General features: G+C 41.4%; 1 pseudogene; it reads left to right on the top strand.

Annotated features, from left to right (window-relative positions):
• Positions 1-4,343: 4,343 nt before the first annotated feature.
• Positions 4,344-7,855, top strand: LOC128572494 (olfactory receptor 2T10-like; annotated as a pseudogene).
• The last annotated feature ends 239 nt before the right edge of the window (positions 7,856-8,094 follow it).

Below are 8,094 nucleotides of genomic sequence, written 5' to 3'. Positions count from 1 at the left end.
CTGAACATGAGGCATTGGACAGATGGGTGAGCCTGGCTCACTGAGTCACCGGGGTTGGGATTAGGGAGGTATAGGCCTCCACATGTGAAACCAGCCAGAAAAAAAAAAAATGAAGGAGGAGGGAAAGAGGAGTTCAGAGTAGAGAATGGGAAAAGAAGTTAGAAAAGGTTTAGAAAAGGAGCTCTAAACGAAAAAGTAAATTTAGGTAGGGTCAGAGAGGTTTCCCATTTTCTTTCATCTCACCAGGAGAAGGGTCTGTTTAGCTGGGTCTGATGGGGTATGCTTTGGCCCCCCAAGGGGCTTTTTCCCAACCCAGTTTCAGCACCAAACAAAAGATTATGGAGCCAAAGATGAAAGATTATTCTGAAGTGTGAGATGAAAGGAAACCAGAGGCATGGTTTGTGCAATTAAAATGGCTTTATTCCACCTGGGTGCAGGTGTGGTAAAATTTCCAACCAGGAAGAAATCCACACATGGATAATAGTAGATGGGGGTTTCAAAGGTCAGGAAGATGGGGGTTGGTACATTCCATTTCCTGGGTTGGACATGTGTTGTAAGGGTGGGGGTTGGCCCATTTACCTTTCCCAGATGGAACATCCAGTGGGGTCGGGTAAAGGGTTAACCAATTAACCTTTTGTAGGTGGGATATCAGTGGGTAAGGGTATGGGGTTGATTCTTTTAGGCAGATCCACCCAATTTTGGTGGGGTTTGACCCTATCATATGTCTTTATGGCCTGGGTCTGGGGGTCAGTGAAATCAAGGAATGGAATGTTGGTTAAGCAAAGTGGTAGGGAGGGTCACGCAGTCTTTTAATTTTAACTACTCCCACCAACTCCATCTTATGCTCACTTCATGTGCTCTCAAAGCCTGGGGAAATTTCACTTGTTAACTTAAAACTTTGTTTGCAGAGGGATCCCAAGGCCCCTGAGTGTTAGGGTGGAAAGCTCATAGGTCCTTCATGTGGGATGAGAAAAGAATTTCTCTAGACTAAGGTTAGGATATAAAAGTATAGACTTTATTTTATATTCTTAGAAGGAGAGAGGGAGAATAAAGAGAGAAGAGAGTAGGGAGATGGAGTGGCATTCCAAAGAAAAAAAGGAAGAATTCCCCCTGAGATCCCTCAGGGTTTGGCAAGAGGGCAGAAAGGAGATGTGACAAAAATTGATTCCCCATGACGATTATGGCTACAGGTGAAGGGAGAGTTCATTACTTGACAGGGCTGGAACAGATCCCCTTAGTCTGTGCAGGAGTGGCCACTGGAATTCAACTGACCCTCCACAAAAAAGTAGCCCGTGGTGTTAGGGTACCATGTGGTTAATTCTGGAGACAGTCATAACCAGTCTGATACTTGGAGGACACTGCAGTGGTGTTGGGTGACTCATGCGCTGCTGTGAGTCTTCATTCTAGTTTACAAGTCTCAGGCCTCTGGCAGGTGGGAAGCCATACCTGTGCTAGAAGGTAGATGTGGATAAAGCAGTAAAGGTAGGACAGTTGATTGTTCATGTTTCAAGGATTGAGGTTAGGCTATTAATTACAGGGTTTTATGTATAAATTGGGGCTAAAAATGATGGGCGCATAATATCTAGTAGTTTCTGGGAAAGGAATATTACTGAATTTATTCTTCACTAGGCCCTTGATCTCAAGGATACAAAGAATGAACCCATGGACCACAGATCAGTGGTACAATGGGATTTTATTAGACAGAAAGGAATACAAAAGGAGTAACAAGTACCAGAGCTTCTGGCAAAGGGGAAGACCTAAGTTGGAAGTTTCTCTCTTGGGCCCTTTTTTAGAGGTCTATATTACATTTTGGGGCAGGACTTTAGGTAGAAAAACATATTTTCAAAGTTAATGAGTGCATGAGCAAATGAATGAATGCAGTTCCTCTGCTGGAACAAGGTTATTAGGTCCTTGCAGTTTTTGTCTCAGGGAAGGCTTTAGGGTGTGTGTGCTTTCTACTCAAAGTGGAACCACCCCAAATGTTTCAGGCTACTTTGTTCATGACCTTGCTAGAGCCCAGAGATTGAGGCCTGGAAAGGGCAGCCTGTTTGTGCCTAGAGAAGGTGGTCTGATTTCAGAGCTCACCTGGGCTTAGAGAATGAAGGAGGTCCCTGTCCAGCTCTTGTTGGGGGAAATCCTGTATCAGGAAGATACTGCAGAGTTAAGGTCATCCACTGCATGATATGCCCTGTACCTGAAGTAATAGGTGCTGCCCAACTGGCTGTTACTGGGTGTCTTCTGTCAGCTGAGACATCTTATGCTGCAAAACTGGGCTGCAAGTCAGTCAACCACAACAACTTGTTGTTTAGAAAAGGAATTTTGTGAAAGGACAGGTGCTACTCACTGCACGGTTGGATGCAGGCCACAGTATTTATTACTCCAAGAGCTGCAACTAGGTGGGGGACAGAACAGATGATGGGGGGGGTAGGGAACTAGATGGATCCTCAGGAGCCTGGGGAAGAGGGATAAAAGTGAGTGTCAGTTCAACAGGAGGGTGACCACTTGGAGAGTAGGGACTGGGGATGAGACTTCTTGCTTATGCCAGTTGGGATTGTTTGCTTGCAGAGGAGGTGGAAAAGTGGGCCCCTCAATATGTACAGCCGACACCCAGCCTCTTTGCACAGCTGGTGTGGAGTGGTCTATGCTTCAGCTTAGTTGCAGATCATGCACACACAGAGGCTATCCCATAGTTGCAAAGGGCAAGGTGTAAAGATACTGTGGGAATGACTAGCTCATTCCATGTGCCTTATTTCTGGAAAGCAGGAGCTTTCTTGCCACTGGAAAATATGGAGAGAGAAAACAAAGTAAGTATCCTAATTAGGGAGCAAAAGTTGTATCACTAAGATATTTTTTCTGAAAACCACTGTACAAACCAATTAAAAGGAGATGCCTCCCATAAAGCAATTAAATGATCTTACAACCTATACATCAAACATGTCCCAGCAGCAACATGTCTGTGCAACACTCCATTTTCAAACTGCATCATGGTAGATGGGAAATTTCTAAGATAGTGTCCGACATCTTGGATTTGGGTGTGTGTAATGCCAACGTCAAAGCTGCAGTGTTGTAATTTCTGTGTTGCCCACATTTAAAAATGCTCTGGAATCTTCAGGAAGTAATTGGTCTTTTGATCAATGAAACAAAACCTGGGCTCAAGAAAGAATAATCTGAATGCTTGGGCTCCAGTAAAACCCCAAATGATGGGAGAGACCTGTTCAAGAACAAAAGCATGGTAGATTCTAGGTAGAAAAAAAAATGTGTTGGGGAAACTATCCACACTGTACTTTTTATCTATTGTCTAAATAATACTGCTAAAGACATTGGTTTCAGTAGCTGGTTAAGGAGCGTTTTACAGAAGGGACACCAAGTAAAAGCAACAGTGCATGTGCATGATGGCCCAGTGCAGAGCCATGCCCCCACTGCAAATTTATTTATTTATTTATTTACTTATTTTTATTTCAAGTTAATATGAGAATACAAATTTTTAGGTTACATTGTTCTCACTCCCAAAGTAAAATTCAAATTATAGAAGAGTCCTTCACCCAAGGGGCACGCTCAACCCTTTCACAGTGTGTACATTAGATGAAATCCTGACAATTGCCCTCCCTCCTCCCAGAGTGCACTGTAGGTGTGAGCATCTACACTGAGTGGGAAATGCTTCCAGCAAGGCTGTAGGCATAGAGGCTTGAATTGTCCTAGGAATAAGAGTGTCCTGGAAGCTGCGGGGGTTTCCCTCATCAGAAAGGTAAACACCAGTCAATGCCCCATCCCGAAAGGGAGTAGGAGAAACTTCTCTGTATCCCAAGGAGATATAGAAAAGAATAAAAATTTTCCTTATTTAAATAGGAATGGGTCCTTAAAGGAATCAGACTTGCAGGTGAATGGTGGATTATACAATCTTTTATAGATTTATATTAAAATATAAATTTTCTCATGCCATTTTAATTCCCTAAGACCCTGAGAATGACAAGAAAAGGAAAAGTCTCAAAATACTAGAATGAGAGAGGCCATCTCTACATGACAAATTTTGAAAAATTTTGGGACAGAAAATGTTTCTGGAAGCAAGTTGGTTGATGAAACACAGCAGAGAAAGCTGCAGCATGAGCATGTGTTTGGGGAGGGGGTAGCTTCTCAGAGGAAAATTCAGAAGTGCAGGACTCAGTATGAGAAGATGCAGAAGGTGAGAGTAAAAAGTGTGGTGGAATAGAGAGGGTGTCATCTCCATAGCAGCTACACATGTCTCCTCCACTCTCACTACCGAGTTTAGTGCCAAATAGCCACCAGCATCCCTGCTTTGAAGAAATGGTGCAGACCTCCTCAGCCTCAGGGGATGGACTTTGAGCATGGGTGCAGGTGGCCCCCAGGAAAGGCCTTCTTCTCTTCTTGTCATGGAATGTGTGGAGCCCCAGGCCTCAGTTGCCTACCTTAATACAAAATCAACAGTCACCAGCCAGATGAAAAAAACTTGCAGTATGAAAGAGAAAAACAGAAATAAACATCCAGAATTGTTGACACCAGAGAAAAGACTGTTTAGGGAACAATAGATAATAAAAAAGGAAAGAAGAGAGGAAATCTTACTGGTAGATTTGAGAAGATACTGCCTGCATACTGTACCAGAAGATACTTCCAAACATGGTCGGAATATAGTTTGTACTACCTCTTAGAATGTTGAATCAATGACGAAAGGTGAGTAATACAATACACAAGAGACACAGAGTGTCAAACTGTGCAAATTAATACTTTCCTTTTGGAAAGAGATATGGAGAACACTTAGAGATCTAAAAATAGATCTGCCATTCAATCCTGTAATCCCTCTACTGGGCATATACCCAGAAGACCAAAAATCACATCATAACAAAGATATTTGTATCAGAATATTTATTGCAGCCCTATTCATAATTGCTAAGTCATGGAAAAAGCCCAAGTGCCCATAGATCCACGAATGGATTAATGAATTGTGGTATATGTACACCATGGAATATTATGCAGCCTTAAAGAAAGATGGAGACTTTACCACTTTCATGTTTACATGGATGGAGCTGGAACATATTCTTCTTAGTAAAGTGTCTCAAGAATGGAAGAAAAAATACCCAATGTACTCACCCTTATTATGAAACTAATGTAGGACCTTCACATGAAAGCTATAACCCAGTTACAACCTAAGAATAGGGAGAAGGGGGAAATGGAGGGGAGGGAAGGGGGAGGTAGGTGGAGGGAGGGGGATTAATGGGATTACACGTGCGGTGCATCTTACAAGGGTATATGTGAATCTTCGTAAATGTGGAATGTAAAAGTCTTAGCAAAATAACTAAGAAAACGCCAGGAAGGCTATGTTAACTAGTGTGATGAAAATGTGTCAAACGGTCTATGAACAAAGTGTATGGTGTCCCATGATCATACTAATGTACACAGCTATGATTTAATAAATAAATAAATAAATAAAAATCTACTTATCCAAGATTCTAGAAAGAGCCAAGAGGTCACACACATCACAGGAAATTGTCAAAGAACAACTATGAGGATTTCCCTGGAGCTCTGGGATGCAACAGGTTTTTAGCTCAACATGTGTTCTGATAATTATTTGTGAACTAATTCTAGAAAAAGTTCTACATACCTCACTGCAGAATATCACTATGGTCACCTTTGAACTCCTCTTGGGAAGCTGTGCACCAACATTAGCACCTAGTCCACCCTTCAAAGCAATTTTGAATGTGATGGCCATCAGAGCTGTCATCTTATTACCCTTGAATAAGGGGTCCTGAATGTCATCAAAATGTCTTCCTTTCAATATTTCTTTTATCTTCAGGGAAAGAAAAAGGTCACTTGGGGCCAGATCAGGTGAGTAGGAATAGTGTTCCAATACAGCTATTTATTCACTGGCTAAAAAACTTCCTCACAGACAGTGCTGTGTGAGCTGGTGCTTTGTCATGATGCAAGAGCCATGAGTTATTGGCTAAGATTTTCAGTTAGTATTTTCCTTGATTACTTCGTCTGCTATGCATCTCACAGTCAGCTGATGACTTTGAAGCACAATTGGATGAATTTTTGCAATGTTTTTCTTAGGTCTTTTGTTATTGGCCACCCTGACCTCTCTTCATCAGTGGTGATTTATTTCCCCTCAGAAAAATGCTTAATCCATTTATGCACTTCTGTTTTCTTCATGGCAATATCTTCATAAACTTTAACTAATACATACCTGATTTCACGTTCACTCTTGCCACGTTTAACAGGAAATTTATGAATGTTTGTTCACTGCTCTCATTTAAGCTCCAACATTCTCACAACAACACACAAAAACACTAAACAACCACTCTGTTATTATTTTTTTACAAGTTTACATATACAGCTCTATTTAATTTTTTTATTTGTATAAGTTTATGGGGTAGATGGACAATTTTATTACGTGCACAGATTGTGTAGTTATCAAATCAGGGCTTTGATATACACTCTTTCCTGATTTGTCTGTTTAGTTTTGGGCCCATTTTTCTCCACCAACATACTTCTGTAACTTTTTTCCCTTGCCACATTTGTTGAAATGCCTCATTCACTGATGAACTTTCTCTTTATAATACTTGGAAATGTTCTGTGTTTTTGTCATTCCAAGGACCTTAAAGTGATTAAAATGATATGAAAAACACCAATTTTTCCAGTGTTGTTTTCTTATTAATTGGTAAGAATCCTTTATACATTCTTAAATCTGTTCTTTATTTTTAACTTAATTAAATTTTTTGCACTCTGTTTGAATAAAGTCCACATATTGTGTTTATTTGATGTACCCCCACCTCAGTTTCTTTTAATCTATATCTCTCCTTCCTCTCCCCCTTCTCTTTTTATGCTAAAAATATTTGTTTAATGAATTAAATTTTTTATTTAACATTTCCCATTATTTGCTTCCTCCCCCTGGATTTCATCCTGTGTCATTTAGTATCTTCTTCTGTCTTCTGCATTTCCTATAAATTGATAGGTAGATCTGTATGGTTGATCAGGTCCTAGTTGATTTTCCTGGCAAGAGTGCTCTGAGGTGGTGGTCCATCCTTCCAGTCAGAGTGGCATAACATCTTTACTCATCTTCAGTGTATTTTTGTCAGCCATGTCTGGGAATATTATATTGATACTTCTAATCCACATTGACTCTCTGTATACTCCTGTGTACTTTTTTAATCAACCAGCTCTCACTTATAGACCTGATATATATTTCTGTCAATCCCCAAAAGGCTAGTGAACCAGCTGGCCAAAGTGAGGAACATCTCAATCCTTGGATGTGGGACCCTGATGTACTTCTACCTGCTATTAACAGGCTCAGAATACTGCCTTCTAGCTGTCATGGCCTATGACTACTATACGACTATCTGCCATCCCCTCCATTACCCTGTCCTTCTAAGGCATAGGGTATGTCTCTTCCTGGCATCCTGCTGATGGTTGTTGGATGGCTTCATAGTCACTCCCATCACCATAATCTTCCCCATCTGCTGATCCTGGGAGATCCAGCACTTCTTCTGTGAGAACTCTGCTATGCTGAATCCCTCCTGCTCAGACACCTCACTCTATGAGATTCTGATGTACCTGTGCTGTGTACTCATGCTCCTGTGACCATCATCTCAGGGTCTTACAACTTTATTCTCCTCACCATCACAGGATGAACTCTGCTGTAGGCTGTAAGGCCTTTGCCACATGCTACTCCCACATGATGATGGTCAGCATCTTGTATGGGGCTGCCATCTACACCTGCATGCTCTCTAGCCCCTGCCACACTGCTAAGAAAGACATGATGGTATCTTTTTTCTACTCTGTCCTTACATTTATCCTGAATCCCATCATTTACATCATCAGGAATAAGGATGTCATGGGGCTCTGAAAAACATGGTGGGAGTGGGGAAATTTTGTATTAAAGTGTGAAGAAATTTAAGCCAGTCTTCCCTTTCTTAGTAGACACCTCTCACATGAGGTGGTTTCCATCAAACAAGCAGAAAGCACAGTGACTGGTTGTCTTCCAAGGGCAGGTGCAGTTGAATGGTGAGACTTTAGCCCATTTGAAGTTGTGAGGGATAAATTGAGGTAGGGAAGAAGACAGCACATGCAAAACCTTGGAAACTG

Source organism: Nycticebus coucang, chromosome 20 (genome assembly GCF_027406575.1).
Source record: "Nycticebus coucang isolate mNycCou1 chromosome 20, mNycCou1.pri, whole genome shotgun sequence".
NCBI classification, from domain to species: Eukaryota; Metazoa; Chordata; class Mammalia; order Primates; family Lorisidae; genus Nycticebus; species Nycticebus coucang.
This window is presented reverse-complemented; position numbering and strand designations above follow the sequence as displayed.